This window comes from Hibiscus syriacus, unplaced genomic scaffold (assembly GCF_006381635.1).
Source record: "Hibiscus syriacus cultivar Baekdansim isolate YM2019G1 unplaced genomic scaffold, ASM638163v2 tig00002237_pilon, whole genome shotgun sequence".
Classification (NCBI taxonomy): domain Eukaryota; kingdom Viridiplantae; phylum Streptophyta; class Magnoliopsida; order Malvales; family Malvaceae; genus Hibiscus; species Hibiscus syriacus.
Window position 1 is genome coordinate 15,548,672 of NW_024061918.1, and position 21,565 is coordinate 15,570,236.

At 32.8% G+C, this 21,565-nt stretch overlaps 1 pseudogene; it reads left to right on the plus strand.

The window, feature by feature from the left end:
* The first annotated feature begins 16,613 nt into the window (after positions 1-16,613).
* Positions 16,614-18,549, plus strand: LOC120143066 (annotated as a pseudogene).
* Positions 18,550-21,565: the final 3,016 nt, after the last annotated feature.

Genomic DNA, 21,565 nt, shown 5'->3' on the forward strand with positions numbered 1-21,565 from the left:
ACTAAATTTTTAAATCATTTCACTATGTTCACTGACCCGATGTTAGGGGTATTACAATTCTCCCCCTTAATAAAATTCTTCCTCAAATTTTAAGACTTTATGCTTTTACAAAAACACTTTAACTAGAGGAATCATCTTGATGTTCAATTGATAACTGTTGTTGTAGATAATTTCTGCTAAAGGAAAATGTTTTTCCCATGATCCCTGGAAATCAATCCCACATGCCCTCAACCTATCTTCCAGTATCTGTATAGTATAATCCAACTAAACATCCGTTTGCATATGAAATACTGCACTAAAATCCAATCGAGTACCCAAAGCTTTATGGAAGAAATTCCAAAATCTTGAAGTGAATCTTGGATCTCTTTTGGATATATTCGATACTGGAACTCCATGCAGCCGAACTATCTCTTATATGCATAACTCATCATATTTATGCATTGAATAATATGTTCGTACCAAAATGAAGTGAGCTGTCTTAGTAAATCAATTAACAATCACCCATATTGAGTCTTTCTTGCTAGGTGTCAAAGGTATCCTTGTAACAAAGCCCACAGTGACTCATTTCCCCTTTCTGTTCATGAATCGAGATCGATTGAAACAATCTGAAAGATACTTGATGTTCAGCTTTCCTCTATTGGAACATCAGACACTTTTCCACAATTTCTGAGATGGCTCTTTTCAAACAAGGCCACCAAACCGACTCTTTAAAACTTGATACTTTTTATTTCCACCTGAATGCATAGTCAACCGACTTAATGCCCCAAAAAGAATATATTTCTTTAGATATTCATCATGGGAAATACAAAGTCTCGCACGATAGTACAAACATCCATCATACCTGGCCTCAAAAGTCCTTAATATTGTTATTTTCTACTTGGGCAATTATTACCATAAAGTTTTCATCCTTCCTTTGTAATTCTCTTTTCCAATCTAAAAAAATTGGCTTTATCTTTAATTCAACCTACAGTGCCATTTCTTTCAACACTAGTCGTACATCCATAACTCGCAAAACTACAAAAGTTTTTCCGACTACGTGTATTTGTGACAACATTTGTCTTTCCTGGATGATAATCAATGATCACATCATAATCCTTTAAAAGCTCTATTAATCTTGTTTGTTCTCAAGTTCAGCTATTTTTGAGTCAACAAATACTTTAGGCTTTTTATATTTGTATAATCATAACATAGCTCACCATATAGATAATGGCGTCAAATCTTTAAAGCAACTAGACTGCTACCAACTCTAAATCATGCATAAGGTAATTCCTCTTATGAGTCTTTAACTTTATCAAGGCACAGGCCATAAATTTACCTTTTTGCATAAGCACAGATCCCAAGTTGTTCTAAGATACATCACTAAAAACCACATAATCCTTACCCCACTCACATTGTACAAGCACTCGTGCCTCTATTAAAATCCTCTTTAGCATTTCAAAACTCTCTTATCACTACTCCGTTTAAACAAAAGACACATATTTCCTTAAAAACTTGGTTAACAGTGAAGCTAACATCAAAAAGTTCTTCATGAACCTTTGTTACTAACCAGCAAGCCCCAAGAAACTCTGAACTTCAAAAACATTCGTTTGGGTTTTCCAGTCCACTATAACCTGAATCTTTTTCAGATCTCACTTACGCATTCTAAGGAGACTATATGGCCAAGAAAAGCAATCTTTACTAACCAAAATTCACATTTGAATAGTTCGGCATACAACTTCTTCTCTCGAAGAATCTGAAGAACAGTACAAAGATGAGCATCATGCTCCTCTCTTGACTTTGAATACACCAAAAATATCATCAATCATCGGAAGAGGTACTTGTTCTTTTTTATTGTTACCTCTTTTGATTGTCGATAATCTATGTATAACTACATAGATTCATCTGTCTTTTAGCCAATAGCGTAAATACCCCCAAGGTGAAACACTCGGTCTAAAGAAATCTTGATCAAGCAAATCTTGTAATTGAGCCTCTAGTTATCTTAACTCGATCAAAACCATTCGATACGAACCCATAGAAACATGCTCAATACCATGTTAACTATAAATATTGAATTCCACCTCTCGATCTGGAGGTAACCCATGTAATTCATCTGAAAATATATCTATAAATTCTCGAGTTATGGGAATATCATAAAATCCTACTTTAAATACTTAAGTAACTATCACATTAACCAGAAAAAACTATACATCTTTCTGGCATCATTTCTTTGAAATCATTGCTGATATCACATTGGGCAAAGATTTTGCTTTTCTTCCAATAACTATGATTTCCAAATCCTTCGTATCTTTCTGAAGTAACCGCTTCTTAAGGCAACGAACAAACCATAAGGCGGAGACACCAATCCATATCCAATATGATCTCATACTTTACCCATGACCCATAGGGTTTACCACTATCATCTCACTTGAGATCAAGTTGAATAGACTTGCTTTATTTTAAGATTTATTATTTCCTTCTGGAGGCAATCTGTATAACTTTTCTGAATCCATTAAAAATACTCTAGAGCAGTTGAAACATTTTTCCTCTCCACTAGGAAAGTCTAAATATCCATATAATTTAATAAGAAGACTTGACAATTTTGTAGCAATAACGTCATAGCAGTTAATGCTAAAAGTTACACTAGTAAACAAATTTACTCTTTTTTTTCTATCATTACGAACTCGACACTTTTCAAGTCCTCAAGAGTTAATCTAAATCTAAGCATTACTTCATTGTAGCATGAAATAGGTAGACAATCCACTTTCACAAATTTACCTTCAAAAGGTAACTCTACCAAGTTCCTAAAACTTAACATATATTCTCATACAAACTCATAGTCATTTGGTTCACTAATAACTCATCTTTCTTTAAGCTTTTGGAGGACAGCGTATTTACCGATCACTTATTTCTTCTTACTCAGCTCAATAATGCTTTAAACCATTTAACGCTTAACTTAAATATTTCTCAATTATTTAAGCTTACCTGAAGAAACCTCAGAGTCATCACTAGATTTAGAAATGTCCTCTCGATCCTTATTCGATTCAAATTCTCTTGTAAACCGTTCAAACTTTTTAATGGATTCCTCAAATGCAGAAATGTCGTTAAACACTAGGGCATTTCTTCCATAGAATGGAGGAAAATCCCTAGCAACTTCTACTCTTTTAAGGCGTGAAATTGAAGTCATGTGGGATTCTTTTGGGTCTATTTCGATCTCGGCCTTCTTTTCAACATTATCAACTTTCTTACCTTTACCTTTAGTTTCTAACATCTAAACATAGGAAAAATCATCTTATATTAGTAAAGAGAATTCTTTACTCCCTAATAAGCATCATCTAAGTATATATATAGAACTATCAGTAAAATATTGACATCCTAGTGGCATGTATATATTCTTAACAAAATTAATACTCATTTCATGTCTAGAAACGACTAAACCTGTAGCTTTGATACCAATAAATGTAACACCCATTTTCCATATACGTTTTCGTACACAAGTCACAGATGTCACATGACTTTTGAAACATTTTTTGTACTTGAAAATCAGTAAAATTTAATTTTCTTTAAATAAAATCATTAAATAATATAGTTTATAAGACATTCTTCAATTATATATATATATATATATATATATATATATATATATATATATATATATATATATATATATATATATATATATATATTAAACACGTCTACTCCAATTAGCAATACTAGTTCAAATTATCCATATTTAAAATCAACATAAGACGATTCAATTAATCTTTTACAAACCAGTTTCCAAAATATTTAAATAGAGCTAATAGGACATTCATAAGTACATGCCACTAAACTGAGTTAAAATTTCATCATATGATGACTTACTGAAATTATAGTATATTCCTTGATGCTTGAAGTTGCTCTGTACTCTCTACTTCTAATCCTAGCTTTTACCTACATGTGAAAATCACTCACACGCTAACTACTCACTAAGTGAGGCATAATAATAATGAAGTGAAATCAAAACATAAGTATATCATAAATATAAAAATACGAATTAACTCGTATAAATCATAATAATACATAAAGTTGGCTTGGTAAACCAAGTTTCTTTGACATAACCTACAAAACAATATTTAGTATACCCAATATACTTATCAATCATTATTTATCCAAATTATTCTTTTATTTGCCCAATGTATGTTGAATGAGAATGCATGGTACATGAATTTGCACCTAAGTACCAATATGAAAATTCACAAACTCATTTTGAAATCCTTAGGGTGCACATATAGTGTCAATACGGTCATTCACAAACTCATTGTGAATTACGTAGGTTGCACACATAGTGCCAATACGGAAATTCATGAACTCATTATGAATTTCGTGGGTTTACACACAGTGCCTATACGGAAATTCATAAACTCTTTATGAATTTTGTGGGGTTGCACACATAGTGCCAATATGAAAATTCATAAACTCATTATGATTTTCGTGGGGTTACACACATAGTGCCAATACAAAAATTCCTACATAAACATTAAACAAAAGGCATCTATGACTATCATAACATATAAGTACATAATAAATGCACTCAACTGGTTTACCTTTCTATAATGCTCAAATGTAGTCCGACTATTCTGTGACTTTATCCTTGCCCTTCTGTTTGCTTGACTCATGAGCTTGAATACGATCTACACATGTATCCATAATCACACATACAAATATGATGTTAGTATACTTACTAAAATTTATCCAAAGTATTATACTCAAAAGTACTATTAAATTCGAATTCTATTAAAATTCACCCAAACTTAACATTTCAGACTGAATAATATCGATACCCCTCCTTTGGTATCGATATTTATCTTTTATGGTACCTATACCCACTTCGCTATCGATACCATTCTAGCATTTTGGAATCCATTTTCCAATAACAGTATCGATACCTTCTTCATGGTATCGATACGTCCACATCAGTATCGATACTACTTGCATAAGTATCGACACTGTTCATCGTGTTTATCCTCTTTCCTCAAATTTCACCTTATAGTATCGGTGTTGTTCTTACAGTACCGATACCCTTACCCATATTTTACCTCTTTTACTTCTAATTTTACACAAATTCCACCTAAATCTCTTACTCTTTTCTCGAACCATACCATTAAACTCATTATCACTTATCCAAACTAACTTACATCCATAAATCTCCTTTTAACATCCAAAATCTTCAAAGAACACTCAAAACTAAGAATCACACTAAAATTCCAAGCATGTTTTTAATCACTTCTTAAGGCTCTCAATCTCTTATTTACTTCTTTGACAAGTCAAATATGCCTTTAAACTCCAATAACTGACTCTTTTTCATCAAATCACTAAAAAAACCCATTTTATTAAATCTCTAATAAGTCACTAATATCTTAGTTTTATTCACTCTTAAGCTTTCCTTAAGCTTCTATATCACTTAAGGCTTCAAAACCAACCCATAAATGAAAGGAAAAACCAACTTGAAGAAATCTTACCATTGGCTATAGAGGGCACGGGGACGATAGGAAGAAGAAAAAGAAGAGAACCAAGTTATTTTCATCTTTCTTTCTATTTTTCTACTATTCAACCCTTCATAAATATCCCAAATAAAATGAATATTAAAATCATTTCCTTCTAAAGACCATAATGCCCCTCCATTATTCCATTCTTACTAATAAGTCTTAAACAAAATCTCTAAATTAAATCCTTCTACTTTTCAATTTATTCAAATTAACGCACTAAATTTTTAAATCCTTTCACTATGGTCACTGACCCGATGTTTGGGGTATTACAATTCTCCCCTTAAGAAAATTCGTCCTTGAATTTTATGACTTTATACTTTTACAAAACACTTTAACTAGAGGAATCATCTTGATGTTCAATTGATAGCTATTATTGTAGATAATTTCTGCTAAAGGAAAATGTTTTTCCCGTGATCCCTGGAAATTAATCACATATGCCCTCAGCCTATCTTCCAATATATGTATAGTACACCCTGACTAAACATCCGTCTGCGGATGATAGACTGTACTGAAATTCAATCGAGTACCCAAAGCTTCATGCAAGAAATTCTAAAATCTTGAAGTGAATCTTGGATCTCTTTCGGATATAATCGATACTGACACTCCATGCAGCCAAACTATCTCTTATATGCATAACTCATCATATTTATCCATCGAATAATATGTTCGTACCAAAATAAAGTGAGATGTCTTGGTAAATCTATTAATAATCACCCATATTGAGTCTTTCTTGCTAGGTGTCAAAGGTAGCCTTGTAACAAAGCCCACATTGACTCGTTTCCCCTTTCCATTCATGAATCGAGATTGATTGAAACAATCTGGAAGATACTTGATGTTCAATTTTCCTCTATTGGAATGTTAGACACTTTACCACAATTTCTGAGATGGCTCTTTTTGAAACCAGGCCACCAAACCGTCTCTTTAAAACTTGGTACTTTTTGTTTCCACCTGAATGCATAGTCAACTGACTTAATGGCCAAAAAAATCTTTCTTTAGATCTTCATCATCGGAAATACAAAGTCTCCCACGATAGTACAAACATCCATCGAACTTGACCTCAAAAGTCCTTAATCTTGTCATTTTCTACTTGTGCAATTATTAGCAAAAAAATTTCATTATTCCTTTTTAATTCTCTTTTCCAATCTTAAAACATTGATTTTATCTTTAATTTAGCCAATAATACCATTTCTTTTAACACTAGTCGTACATCCATAACTCGCAAAACTACAAAAGTTTTTCCGACTACGTGTATTTGTAACAACATTTGCCTTCCTGGATGATAATCAATGATCATGTCATAATCCTTTAAAATCTCTATTCATATTTTATATTCTCAAGTTCAGCTCTTTTTGAGTCAACAAATACTTTAGGCTTTTACAATTTGTATAACCATATCACCGCTCACCATACAAATAATGGCAACAAATCTTTAAAGCAACTCAACTTCTACCAACTCTAAATAATACGTAAGGTAATTCCTCTTATGAGTTTTTAACTTTATCAAGGCATAGGCCGTAACTTTACCTTTTTACATAAGCACACATCCCAAGTTGTTCTAAGATACATCACTAAGAACCACATAATCCTTACCCCACTCACATTGTACAAGAACTCATGCCTCTAGTAAAATCCTCTTTAGCATTTCAAAACTCTCTTGGCACTACTCCGTTTAAACAAAAGACACATTTTTCCTTAAAAACTTGGTTAATAGTGAAGCTAACATCGAAAAGTTCTTCAGGAACCTTCTTTAGTAACAAATAAGCACCAAGAAACTCTAAACTTCAGAAATATTTGTTGGGGTTTTCCAGTCCACTATAGCCTGAATATTTTTGGGATCTACTCTTATGCATTCTGAGGAGGCTATATGACCAAGAAAAGTAATCTTTGCTAACCATAATTCACATTTGAACAGTTCGACATACAACTTATTCTCTCGAAGAATCTGAAGAGCAATACAAAGATGAGCATCATGCTCCTCTCTTGACTTTGAATACACCAAAAATATCATCAATCATTGGAAGAGGGTACTTGTTCTTTTTTTTATTGTTACCTCATTTGATTGTCGATAATCTATGTATAACTAAATAGATTCATCTTTCTTTTAACCAATAGCACAAATACTCCCCAAGGTGAAACACTCAGTCTAAAGAAATCTTCAGCAAGCAGTTCTTGTAATTGAGCCTCTAGTTCTTTTAACTCAATCAAAACCATTCGATACGAACCTATAGAAATGTTCTCAATACCCTATTAACCATAAATCTTGAATTCCACCTCTCGATCTGGAAGTAACCCATGTAATTCATCTGAAAAGATATCTATAAATTCCCGAGTTGTGGGAATATCATAAAATCCTACTTTTAATACTTAATTATTTATCACACTAACCAGAAAAAAACTATACATCTTTCTGACATCATTTCTTTGTAATCATTGCTGATATCACATTGGGAAATGATTTTTCTTTTCTTCCAATAACTATGATTTCCAAATCCTCCATATATTTATGAAGTAATCGCTTCTTAAGACAACAACCCAACCATAAAGCGGAGACACCAATCCATACCCAATATGATCTCATACTTGCACTAAGACCCATAGGGTTTACCGCTATCATCTCACTCGAGATCAAGTTAAATAGAATGCCTTCAATTAAATTTATTATTTCATTCTTATGGTAATCTGTGTAACTTTTCTGGATCCATTGAAAATATTCTCGAGCAGTTGAAACATTTTCTCTTTCCACTAAAAAAGTCTAAATATCCACATCATTTAATAAGAAGACTTGACAATTTCGTAGCAATAATGTCATAGCAGTTAATGCTAAAAATTACATTAGTAAACAAATTTACTCTTTTTTTTATCATTACGAACTTGACACTTTTCAAGTCCTCGAGAGTCAATCTAAATATAAGCATTACTTCATTGTAGCATGGAATAGGTATACAATCCACTTTCGCAAATTTACCTTCAAAATGTAACTCAATCAAGTTCCTAAAACTTAACATCTATTCTCATACAAAATCATAATCATTTGATTCACTAATAACTCATCTTTCTTTAAGCTTTTGGTGGGTAACGTATTTATCGATCACTCATTTCCTCTTACTCAACTCAATAATGCTTTAAACCATTTAATGCTTAACTTAAATATTTCTGAATTATTTAAGCTTACCTGAAGAAACCTCAGAGTCATCAATAGATTCAGAAATGTCCTCTAGATCCTCATCTGATTCAACTTCTTTTGTAAACCGTTCAAACTTTTTAATGGATTCCATAAATGTAGAAACGTCATTAAACGCCAGGGAATTTCTTCCATAGAATGGAGGAAAATCCCTAGCAACTTTTACTCTTTTAAGGCGTGATACTTAAGTCATGTCAGATTCTTTTTGGATCTATTTCGATCTCGACCTTCTTTTCAACATTATCAACTTTCTTACTTTTATCTTTAGTTTCTGGCATCTAAACATATGCAATCATCTTACATTAGTAATGGAAATCTTTACTCCCTAATAAGCATCGTCACTCTTTAGCTTTCCTTAAGCTTCTATATCACTTAAGGCTTCAAAACCAACTCATAAATGAAAGGAAAAACCAACTTGAAGGAATCTTACCTTTGGTTGTGGAGGGCACGAGGACGACGGAAAGAAGAAGAAGAAGAGAACCAAGTTATTTTCAACTTTCTTTCCCTTTTTTTACTATTCAACCCTTAATAAATATCCCAAATAAAATTAATATTAAAATCATTTCCTTCTAAAAGACCATAATGCCCCTTCATTCTTCCATTCTTACTAATAAGTCTTAAACAAATTCTTTAAATTAAATCATTGTACTTTCAATTTATTCAAATTAACCCACTAAATTTTTAAATCATTTCACTATGGTCACTGACCTGATGTTTGGGGTATTACATGCACCATATACACCATAACTTTCTTGTGATAGATAATAATTAGCGGAAGCATAAGATGAAGATGTTGATGAAGATGATGATTTATTTTTCATATTTTGCCTTCATTATTTCCCACTCGGACCGATCCTCTAGTATTGTCAAGTATGGTTTCCCATTTGCTTCATAATTTTGGAGGTAAGGAGAAACATTGAAATCAAAATCTTCGGGTTGTACCTCAAAACGATTAGGCAAATATAAATGTCTATTTTTCCATTACTGTATGAATATAACAAGCTTCCTCAGCCAATCTTCCCTAGGCTTCCCACGCACATCTATTTTATGCAAAGTGTCCATGTTAAATATGAACATTTATATCGGTTAGTGAAACCCAAATTATCGCAAAACTCTATCGGCGGCATGGATATCAATAATTACGAAATGGAGCAATGGTGTTATGGCAAATCATGTCTCCGCTCCTTAAAAAAACATTGGCGGTAGACACCGTTGGATATCCGACACATAATAAGGCATCCAATTAAACTGTCAAAAGTATTATGTTAGTATAATTAAACAATTAATATTACAATTTCAAAGTTAATGCAAAAAATATTAAAATTTATCGCATGTCTACCGGCGATATCAATTCTTATTCGGATATCTACTTTAGTTGTACCCGACAACTTTGTATAAATTATTCGGTGTTGCCATCTAAAAAAATTACATTTTTTTCATTTTCAAAAATTTTAAATAAATATTATAAAACATCAAAACTTTAAATATAGGAATTTACCTTGCGGCTATAGGAAACTCTATAGGAGCGGATGTAATAGGAGTAAAAAACGAGATACGATACCATGCCTATGATTATAGCAAAACTAAACAACCCTCTATATCCGCTTTTTGTCCTCTAACGACTAGGGTCGCCTTACAGATTTCACATTACAAAAAAGCCAAAAATTGTAGAATCCCAACTATATTGGCGACATATATAGAAATCTTCCAATATCGAAAGATATTGGTGTGCACCAAATTGCCCGATTTATCTGGTAGCAAGATCCCTCCAATCAATATCATAAGATATGCTCAACCTGCATATATCACCTCTTGCTCCATTGATTGTCCATCTACTCTAAATTTTCTTTCCAATCACGTCATTCATATAGCATCCCATCAATGACATCGGCTGGAGCCTCCTTTCCCAATAAATTTGAAATAACAACATCTCCCACATAATTGTTACGAAGCACCAATGGCATACCATTAATCGTAACGCCAAGTTGATATGCGACATCTTCTAATTTTATCATCACTTCACCATAATAAAAATGAAACGTATGCGTTTCGGGCCTCCAATGCTCAATCAACACCGATATCAGTGCCGTCATCACCTTAAATTCGTTAAGAAACATCGCTCCATATAATCCTAATTATGAAAGATATATAATCATCCACTAATGTGGCTCTTTATTAGTCATTCCTCGATGATGAATGCCTCGTTCTTCTTGCTACAATTTGAAAATAAATTATTTAATACAATTACATAAATAATTGTTATTAATTTTATAATTTTGTCAAAACTAAAATGAAATAAAACAAATTAAATTTACCGTAGTCAACTCGGTCGACGAAATATGAATGTAACACCCATTTTCCGTATATGTTCCCGTGCACAAGTCACAAGTGTCACATGACTTTTAAAAACATTTTCTTATTTATAAACTTGTAAAATTTTGTTTTGAAATTTAAAACAAAATAATTTTAATATAAGGTAAAGAATTCATTGTAAACTATTACAAAGTTATAACTTAAATACATTACAGAGCATTTTTTCCTTAGATTCATATACATGCCATCTAATTATCAAAAGAAGACTTGATTGTCCTATAGTTACTGATTAGTCAACCCTAGATTGATTTTCTTTGCTGCACTCCTTACTCTGCCAAGTCTTTGCTTTTACCTACGCGTGAAATCAACACATGTTAAGTATTTACTTAGTGAGACCTAATAATGTAAATGAACTTAAAATTCATACATAATCATATGATAGCTATTGAAATACGAACTAAATCGTATACTTTATAAAAATTAGTTAATTATCTCAATTAAACCCAAGTTTCTTTCATATAGTCATCAAAATCATTCTTAGTATGCCCAACATACTTATTTTTCTGTAATTTTGTTCCCAATTATACTTTATTTTGCACAATATATGTTAAATAAGAATTTAAGGTATATACATTGCACCGAAGTGACGAAATGGTCATTCACCTTTTATGAATACCATGTGTGGCACCTTTTTGCCAATAATACATCGTTATGCATTTTTATTTATGGCACCTTTCTACCAATAATGCACCGTTATGTATTTTCATTTATGGCACCTTTCTGCCAATAATGAACCATTATGCATTTTCATTTATGGCACATTTCTGCCAATAATGCACTGTTATGCATTTTCATTTATGGCACATTTTTGCCAATAATGCACCATTATGCATTTTCATTTATGACACATTTTTGCCAATATTGCACCATTATGTATTTTCATTTATGACACATTTCTGCCAATAATGTACTGTTATGCATTTTCATTTATGGCGTCTTTCTGCTAATGATGCACTGTTATGTATTTTCATTTATTTCGGTAACACTGATAACCATAGCACAACATTAACATTCATCCATTCATTTTAGAGCAGTTGATACTCTAAAACTTATTCATAATATCATTTATATATACATTATGAAAATATACCAAAATGATGTCCAACTATTAGGCAACTTTATCTTTGCCCTTTTTCTTGCTTGACTTAGGAGCTTGATTATAATCTACGTAAGCATCCATTAAAGACACATACCATAACAATGTTAGTATGTTCCCTAACATTTATACTTTAATAATACTCAAAAGTACTATTATTTTCAATTTCTATTACAATTTCAGTCTATCTTACAATTCCAGGCTCAATAGTATTGGTACCCCTACCGTGATATCAATACATCTATACTAGGGTACCGATACTCCCTTTCAGTATCGGTACCATTTATGCATTCTGGAATTCATGGTATCGATACCTTTCTCTTAGTATCGATACCCACATCAGTATCGATACCCACATCAGTATCGATACTAATTGCATCAGTATCAATATTGTTCATCGTAATTCTTCAAATTTAAACCTATAGTATCAGTACTGTTCTTCTAGTACCGATACCCCTACCCAGATTTTCCATTTTTCAGCTCGATGTTTACCAAATTTTCGTTTAAATCTCTTACTTTTACCTGAAACGATACCCTTAAACTTAACATCACTTAACCCAACTAACTTTCCTCCATTTAGCTTCTTATAACATCTAAATTCTCCAAAGATCATCTCAAACTAAGAATCATACTACTTTTCTAACATATTTTTAATCACATCCAAGGCTTCTAATCTCTTATTTACTTCTTTGAAAAGTCAAATCTACTAATAAACCTCAATAAAAACTCATATTTCAACTTACCATTAAAAACTCATTTTCTTCAATCTCAAATAAATCATCCATTTCTTAGTTTTAATCCTTTATAACCCTTTATTAATCTTCCACATCACTTAAGGTTTCAAGAACAAACCAAAAACGAAAGGAAAAACTAGCTAGCCGAAGCCTTACTTTTGACTATGGAGGAGAGCACGATCACGAGGGAAGAAGAAGAGTAGATGACTTAGTTTATTTTTGAACTTCCCCCTTTTTCCCTTTCTTAAATCCCTAATAAAATGAATTTTAAATTCATTTCACTCTAAAGGACCAAAATGCCCTTTCATTCTTCCATTCTTACTAATTGGTCTTAATTAAATAATTTCTTATACTTTAAAATTTATTCAATTTAATCCCCCAATTTAATCCCCCAAATTTTTAAATCATTTCAAAATAGTCACTAACCTAATATTTGGGGTATTACAATGAACATCATCAAGACGTAAAATTTCTTCTCTTGATGTCATTTCAACACAAAAGTTTTTACTCTCAATAGAATGTTTGATTTCAAGTGAAAAATCAATCCAACTAAAATCTCTATTTATACTACTCTACCCAACGGCTATAAACAACAAGTTTTTTCAAATTGAAAATAGCCGTTGGAACTCGTCACACCAGCTTGACGAGTTCCTTCAGCATTAAAATAATATATTTTTACAATACTTTTAAAATTTTATAATTTTTTTATTGAGACTCATCACGCGGGCATAACGAGTCCTGTAGGATATATTAAATATATTTGGTCAGTGGGACCCACATGACCCATTAAAAATATATTACATTGAACTCGTCACGCCGGAATGACGAGTTTCGTAAACACTGTAACATTTTACGTAGATCCCAAAATAAAATTCCAGGTGCCCTATTGGACTAAATAATCCACGCGTCTGGATTATTTGCCCAATTCTACCTTTTCCTCTTTCTCCTGTGTTTTTTTTGTTGGTTAAATGCATTCATTTTATTTATCCAATAAGTAGCAATAAACAAAACATATCAGCCAAAAAAAAAAAACAGACATCACCAACCAAACATTCCAAACTAAACCGAAACAGAAAAGAAAACAGCCTATACAAACCAGACCAAGACAAAACAGAGTTAAATTAGACCCCATTCCATACACTGGCTATTATTAACAGTGTATTAAGAGCATGAAACGAGTTTGTGATCTTTGTCTGTAATTTTAATCTTTATTAATTTAAATATTTGTTAAATGAAATTTTTTTTTTTTAATTTTAAAATTAAACAATTTAAATTCTCTCATTATAATCTATTTCTGTAAATATTTAAAAAAAATGTTTTGCCATGTATTAGCAATGATGTAGCCAATGTATTTACCAGCGAATAATCCGATGCAGGCTACTGATACCGGAGTACGCTGATATACTTGGAGCAGATGTGCACAGTTGAAGTTGAAGAATGTGACCACCTGCTGTGTGCACTATGCACATTGGCTTTGTGCTACCAGGAGACCACAAGTCAAACCCAACAAACCGTGTGCATAACAGTCCCGGTATGCCCGTTTTGCCGGAGCGCCCATCGTTTGATTGTTTGCGGTGAAGATAACAAATCACGATGGTACTGATCATGACATCATCGATGTTAGTTCTTCAAAGCTGATAAATTCGAGCAAGTTGAGGAATTTCAGCGAGGGATGCAACAGTAGGGGTGAACAATTCTGTTAAGTAAAAAAAATTTCGAGTTATTCGAGTTAACGAGTCCTATTTTATAACTCGGAGTTGATTTGAAATTTTTCGAGTCGAGTCAATTTGTCGAGTTTCTATTTTAATTTAATTGTAAATATTTATAATATTATAATATTGTTTTATTCTAATTTAAATGACTTTCTATAACAATATATACAATACAAATATATATCTTCATATTTTTTTTCATTTGTGATATACATATATCATATAAAGTCCAAGGACTCGACTCCAACTTAAACATAAATTCACTAATTACTAAAAAAATTTAGTTATCCGAGTTGCATTTTACAATTCGATTTGAACTTAAAATTTTTTCGAATCGAATTGAGTTTTACTCACCTCTAGGTAACAACTTCAAGAGCTAAATGTTCAAACAATCACGGGAGGGTCCATATAGGTTACAACTGAGTAAACTTTAAGTAACATTGGTCTCCTTATGGTTCATATCATGCTAACTGTTCGATTTGAGACTAAATCTTTTTAGAATAGTTCAGGTAAAGATTAATCTTTTTAAATGCATCTCAATTTTCTAATTTAATGATATTGTATTTAAATATATTTAAATTAAAGATCATTAAAAACATGTCAAATGAATGGTTTTAAATATTCTGAGCTGATTATAAGTTAATATATATTTATAGTTTTTTTAATCATTAACAACACGTATGCATTCTGTAGATATAGTTACTTGAATACATGATTTCTAGACATAATAACACTTCACTTTATTATTAAAATAATTTGATGTGTTTAAAGATATCAAACGAAACAAGACTTGATAACCATACACTTTTAATATATTTCGTGAATTAATTTAAATTAGTGTTAGCATGCTAAATTAGAAAGATTACTCTTTTTTTTGTTGCCCTCTAGTTCCAAGACTTCACATTGATTAATCTGAGTCAACTTGGGTCATACACTTAACTTTAGTGAGTGAATCTCTCAACTGAAATTTTCTAAATTAGAAAGATTACTCCCATTGCATATTTGAAATACATAATTTAAATGAATAGATTAATCTTTATAGAAAAAAAATCAGATACAAATGAGTATAAAAAAAATTGTTATAACCCAATTAGGTCAGGCATTTACACCTCATACTTTTTCATAAACTACTGTAATTAACCTTTTTTTTTTCCATTCCTAATATAATAGTTTCCCCCCCTTTTTTTTAAGATGGACGGGAAACCGGTTTTATGAGCGTTTTTAAAGGAGATTTAACCGAAAGACCCGGTAAAACCTATTTTATTCACGTAATTTCAAAAAAGGGTTTCATTGCTTCACCTGCTATTTTCTTTTTCTGTTATATTTTCTCTGGTTTTCCATTTTCTTTTTGTTCTTACGCTGATGATTTCCCTTTTGCTATTGTTTGATTCGTGAGAAAATATAGTAAAGAAAAATAAGTCAATTGAGAAAAGTTTCAGACTCTCATTTTATTATATAATGCATTGTTGATTTTCGATCTTATTTTGCTTAGCATTGCGTTATTTTTGTAGAAATTTACGTATCCGCTCTCAGTTTAATCAATCTTTATGTTTGGTTCCTGAGAATCGTTAGGAAAGAAGACTATACAAAATTTCAGAGACTTGCTTTATTATACAACATTATTATTGTTTTTCGATCTCATTTTGCTTAGTACCTTTATAAATCTGTAAGAAATACAAGCATATGCTCTCGGTTCAATTGATTGTTTAGCTACTGTTTTGTTCGGAGAATATTTCAGGAAAGAAGACAATAGGTTGTTGATTTTCGATCTGATTTTGATTAGCATTGCTATAATTTTGTAGGAATTGTATCCGCTCTTAGTTTAATTGATCATTTAGAATAAATAGGAATAAAAAGAAAATAGATGAAAATTTTCAGATCCCCGCTTTCTTCTATAACATCATAAATTGTTGATTTCTATCTGGTTTTTCTTAGGTTTATGATGACTTTGCAGTAACTCAATGCATCTGCTATCGGCTTAATTGATTTTCAATGGTTCTTGTTTGGAATATTAGGATAATTTATGATTGTTTAGGTTCTAGTAATTGGATCTACGATGATTTATGGTTCATTAACATTAATTTTCCTCAAATTAGTTTTCAACACAGAAGATTAAAGAAAATGAGAATATATAATTATATGAAGGATTCTCTTCTTTAATTTATCTGAGTAGTTTTTATACAAATTGTTTGTGGTGGATTGTTTGTATGCGAAATCAGAATTTTGTCAAAACTTTTATTTTGCCTGTATCTTTCCAGTCTTGCTATGAATCTGGGTGCTTAGGTGTTATATCCTTTCTCATAAATGATTCAAAATTTTGAGTCATGATTTTTGATTTGTGAACTGCATGCTTCCGGTGTTGCTGATTCGATTCTGAAGTTTCATTTCAGTTAGCAAACCAAGATGGCACATGGTGAGGATATTCAACCACTTGTATGCGATAATGGAACTGGAACGGTTAAGGTATCCATTTACTTTACTATCTTTAGTATAATTATGAATGATCTCGTGCTCTAGGCTGCTGGTTTAAGATTTACATATGGTTTTTTTAACGACACATTTTTCTCTTTTTAGGCTGGGTTTGCTGGTGATGATGCTCCAAGAGCCGTGTTCCCTAGCATTGCAGGCCGTCCACGTCACACAGGTGTGATGGTTGGCATGGGTCAGAAAGATGCATATGTTGGGGATGAGGCTCAGTCCAAGCGTGGTATTCTGACTCTTAAATAACCTATTGAACACGGTATTGTCAACAATTGGGATGATATAGAAAAGATTTGGCATCATACCTTCTACAATGAACTTCGTGTGGCTCCAGAAGAGCACCCTGTTCTTCTCACTGAAGCACCACTGAACCCGAAAGCCAATCGTGAGAAAATGACCCAAATCATGTTTGAGACCTTCAATGCTCCAGCTATGTATGTTGCTATACAAGCTGTTCTCTCCCTTTATGCCAGTGGCCGTACACCCGGTAAGCAATTGACTTGTCTAATTTTCATGTGTAAAACTAGCGTTAAACAATCTCAAATCAAAATTTGCACTTCTTCGAGATATTCTTGCCATCGTGAAAGATTTTTTCCGTGTTTAACTCAAGTCATTTTTCATATACCAACTGTTTCTACTATACTTTATACAGGTATTGTTCTGGACTCTGGAGATGGTGTGAGCCATACTGTCCCCATTTATGAAGGATTTGCTCTCCCGCATGCCATCCTCCGTCTTGACCTAGCAGGTCGCGACCTTACTGATGCTCTGATGAAAATCTTGACTGAACGTGATTATTCATTTACCACTACAGCTGAGAAATTGTCCGAGATGTCAAAGAAAAATTGGCATATATTGCACTTGACTTCGAGCAAGAGCTCGAAACTACCAAAACCAGTTCTTCCATTGAGAAGAGCTATGAGTTGCCTGATGGCCAGGTGATCACCATTGGTTCTGAGCGTGCCAAGAAGTCCTTTTCCAGCCTTCCATGATTGGAATGGAAGCTGCTGGCATCCATGAAACTACATACAATTCTATCAAGAAGTGTGATGTCGACATCAGGAAGGATTTGTATGGGAACATCGTTCTCAGTGGTGGAACTACAATGTTCCCCGGAATTGCCGACAGAATGAGCAAGGAAATCACTGCCTTGGCCCCAAGCAGCATGAAAATTAAGGTGGTGGCTCCTCCAGAAAGGAAATACAGTGTCTGGATTGGAGGATCTATCTTGGCATCTCTCAGTACTTTCCAGCAGGTATTATCTACTTTAACTATTCCATCCACATTACAGACTAAATGCTTTATGTTTTAGTTTGAGGAATGATATTATATGAGGGAATCTTGGAAACACCTTGGTTGTTTTTAGTATTTTTCCCATTATAACTGAAAGATAGATAGAGGATACTAGATTCTGCTACTGCTCGAAAAAAGCTATGTTATTCAGACTTGGATACAAGCGTCCGGTATTGGTATGTTTAATCATTTTCAACATTTCTCTTAAAACTTGATTGGAATAATTATGGGGTTTGAATGATATAGATATAGAGAGCGATGAGTAGTTTAGATTTGAACATTTGAATGTCTTGTTTTTTTCAGATTCAAATATTACAAATTCAATATAGATTTAAATATTTTAGTTAATATTCATATTAAAGTTGGAACAAATGTAAATCTTAACTTTTGGAATCTATAATTTATAAATTTGAAAATCAGTTTTTACAGAAGCGGTTAGTTTTATTAAAAAGATGACATATTTAAAATTACAATGAATATTTGCGATCATAAATGTAAACTAAACATATAATTAGGATATGTTTGTATAATCATAAACACAAAAATTAGCCACTTAAGATCACACGAAGATCATATAAGGAAAATGTTAAAAATCTAACAAAAAAACTCGAACAAAAGATAGATACAAATAGATTTGACTGCATCGGTAAATGAATCACAAAAAGGAATAAAGCTACTGAAAGACCACTGACAAACTGCAAATTAGATTGAGTGAAGTGGAAAAATTATTCACAAACGCAAATTGCATATTCAAATCAAATCTGAGGGTCCAAAGTGGGGAAAATTGATAACTCAGTAAAAAGGCTATATTTAGGGCCTTTTCACTTAAGTTATTGGCTATCTTAAAGAACATATAGGTTCATATAGATGCATTTAGGAGCATGTAATTGCATTTGGTGGACTTGTTTTGCCTTGGCATTTTATTTTGTGAATGGTGCTATTTTATGGGGAATGTCTGGTTTGGATGTTGATGTGCAAGTTTTAGGAGTAAGGGTGTGTAAGGAATACTGCCCTGGCAAACTGGATGCAAAAGTCGTTGCATTTCTACGCGGTGTGCAAGGAAAATTGCCATAGCAAATAGCATTTAAGCGTCGCGGTAAATTCTGGGCGTATAAAAAGACAAAGAAGTTGAAGATTTTTTCACATAAAGCCAACTGTCCTTTCACCACGTGTGAGAGGCCCATTGCCAGCTGTTTTACTACCCTTACATGTGGGAAATGTGACTTAGGGTACCATTGGAATTTTGGCACAAAAACCTAAGTATATTCCCTTGATATGTATATATAATGAAATCACAAAGGAATGAAGCTTTTTCATAATCTTCTAATTTCCAATTTTGAGCTAAAAGGTCGTTGAAAAAGTTTTTTCCTTTTATTTTCTTCGTGGTGTTCCTTCATTAAACAAGCTTGAGGGAGTGGCGAGCTTCGCGTCCAAGAGGAGCACGCGGTGCTAAGGCAGTTCGTGGTAGTTGAGGAGCTCATGGTAGTGCACGTTAGGAGTTTTCCTCCACCCTTTTTGCTTCATTTCTCTTTTTATTCGATGGATTGTATGGAGCATATTATTTTTATGGATGATTTGAACATCACCATAAACTAAACCTTATTTAGTGGGGTTTATGATGGATGATTAAGTGTTTTTCTTCAGTGAATAGTTGATGTTTTTATGTTTATCATTTATTTTGTTCATTGTTTTGAATTACTTAAGATTATAGGAGGCATGAGAGTGACCATTTCTTAAGTATATTACTTAGTGTTTGAGAGAAACAAAGTTAATGATCCTTAGTGTTCGAGAGAAACAAGTGGTAGATCAACATGAACAATGGGTTTTAGCTAATAATTAGAGCATAATCCAACTTAGTGTTCTAGAGAAAATAAGGTAGGATTTCAACGACTAATAAGAGTTGAGCTTAATCGGTAGTTATATGTTGCTGCTTAGGCCGAGTGGATTTTTCATGGCATTCTTTTCTATCAGGTTCCATGACTAGAGATAGCGTAAGAGCACTCTTATTGAACTCTTTCGAGCAAGTGAACCATATAAGTTTATACCATTCTTAAAGGCAATATTAGGATTCCTTAGTGAGCCCATCAATCATTCCCATAATAGCTTGTTTGTGAGAGGATTATAAAGTTATTTTAGTTTATTCCCAAGTTATCATTTTACCTTGCGTTAACATTTTTTTTCAAATTCCCTGTTATTTCTGATAACTCCGTAAAAAGACTCAATTTCCAGTCTTTTCACTTAAGTTATTGCTCGTCTAAATAAAGTATGCATAGCATTTTAGTTGCATATAGGTTATATTAGTTTGTGGTGGATAAATTTTGCTTAGACAAGATTTATTTGGTTTGACTGATGTTGCTGAGGAGAAAAGGTTTCTTGGATTGTGTTTGTGCAGGAAACTTACAGAGGAAGAACATTTCAGTTGTGACAACGTAAATTTGCAAAGGCCAACGGAACAAATGAGAACGTGAGGAACAAATTTATCTCATCGAGGCAAGGTTTATCTGAAGAAGTCTGAAGCAGGAGTGACGAAACAACCTATGTCACAAGCCAGCTGGACGACCTACTTCACGTGCAAGCAAAGCCTTAATTATTCTGACAACCGCATTTCCTTTTTAGTCTGGACATTTAATAACGGTTATTTAAAGAAACTCCAAAAGCATGCAAAGCCCTAGGAGATATATCCTTATAAATAACTAGCCGTAGCAGATAAAGAAAAGAGGCAAGGAAGAAGAGAGAAAAGCTTTACCCAAGGCGTGAGCAAGCAACTGCAGTGCTTCTTCACTGTCTACCCACTGACCTTCCTTGGTGTCCTCTATAGCCAGAATTTAGCAGAGCGGTGATCAGGCCTCGAGAGAGGGTGATCACCAAGGCAGGCGTAGTGTTGATCAGAATAGTCGCGACAGAGCCCCCGATTTTGGGAGTCGTTCTTCCTTTGTTCTTAACTTTTTATCTATTTGGGGTTGTACTAAACGTTGAATTCTGGATGATCTTTGATAGCACCATGAATGTCTTACTTGGTGTTAAACTTTGTTTTGCCTGAACAATATTTTTATGTTTTATTAATGATGAATTATGTTTTGTATATGACTGTTTTGCTCAATATTTAAATATTTTACCTTACGCTGTAAGAGCATCGAGAGATCGCCTGGGGTATTGGTAAAACATGTCTTGGAAATATAAGAGCATCGAGA